At 35.6% G+C, this 1,360-nt stretch overlaps 1 pseudogene; it reads right to left on the bottom strand.

Moving 5' to 3' along the window:
* Positions 1-347: 347 nt before the first annotated feature.
* On the bottom strand, positions 348-941 carry LOC149249216 (large ribosomal subunit protein eL27y-like; annotated as a pseudogene).
* Positions 942-1,360: the final 419 nt, after the last annotated feature.

Genomic DNA, 1,360 nt, shown 5'->3' with positions numbered 1-1,360 from the left:
GACACCAAAATATAAATGTGAAAAAAATCACAGAATGATCCACACAGTCATTACACTTATTATGATATTTCTTTTTTACAAGTAAAAATTACCATCTTCCTTGCTAATTGATGACCAATAATGTAATCTTCCATACACTTTTCCCACTGACATGATAAATCAAATCTAAAACTGTCAAATAAATGGTAGATATAAGATAGACTAGCATTAAGTTTCCTATCAAAACTCTCAAGCAGCTCAAAAATGTCCAGGAATTGCAAACACTATGATGGTACTAAGGCCACTATAAATAATCAAAATATAAAAACTTGAAATTTCTAACATAGTACTTCTAAAAACTGAGAACCTCAAAACCTAAGTTTTGTAAAGAACGATATATTATTCCCTGCCTTGAGCCTCTCACCAAGGGAAGATTTTACTCCCTTTAGTGTCTCCACCTTCTTATCGCGGGTCTCCAATTTATCAAAGGTAACCACATTCTTCAAATCCACATCCAAACTATACCTAGTGGGCATGATGTGGTTGTAGTTAACAACCTTGATGACAACCTTCAACCTTCATTTCTTCATCGTTTTCTTCACAGAGTCCTTTTTGATGACCTTCTTAGGGTATTTCGTGATACCTGCTACAAGGAAATGGTCATATGCCTATCTAGCAGTTCCATCATCGAAGGTTTTAATGATAATGACCTTCTGACTTGCGAAGCGTCCCTGCAAGAGAAAGACAACTTTGTTTTTCTTCAGAAACTTCACGATTCTCACTGATCTCTTTCTTTGGAGGGGGGAACGTAATGTGTCTTTGCCCATTCCTTCAGCTTCAACTTGACATTGTAAACTTTTCATTCCCACACAAAAGAAGGTGATCCCTGCACTCAAATGCCTACGACCAATAGTAAGATATTTCATACGTTGTATGCCAATCACCAAAAACCCTTGTGACATTTAACTGGAAATTCAAGTAAACATCATCCACATGTCTTCCTAATCCTTGAATATTTTTTCTATCTCTTGTACAACAAGACCTGTGATCCCTTGACATTTCTACAACCCGTCCATGCCTAGGAAACACAACTTGACAATCTCCATCATTTACAACCAGTAGAGTTCTCCCAAAAACCACTGCATTTAGGGTTATTGTACTTGATGAGAGAACAATTTGAAGTAAACAAGCCTTAGAAAATTCTTTTTATGTCTCTGTAAAGAAAATCTAATTTATTTCTCGAGTGCTAAAGGAAAATCAGGATTCTTTACGATAAACTTGGATAGATTGTCATTAACAAAATGGGTAGAATTTTTTCCTCCATTTCCATCAAGCACCCTATAGAATACAACGGTACATTGAACAAAGAAATATCATCATA

The sequence above is a fragment of the Pinus tabuliformis genome, chromosome 7 (assembly GCF_031772625.1).
Source record: "Pinus tabuliformis cultivar Carrire ecotype Pingquan chromosome 7, CPIR1, whole genome shotgun sequence".
Lineage (NCBI taxonomy): Eukaryota > Viridiplantae > Streptophyta > Pinopsida > Pinales > Pinaceae > Pinus > Pinus tabuliformis.
Note: the sequence above shows the minus strand (reverse complement) of the source record. Positions and strands in the feature narration are given on the sequence as shown.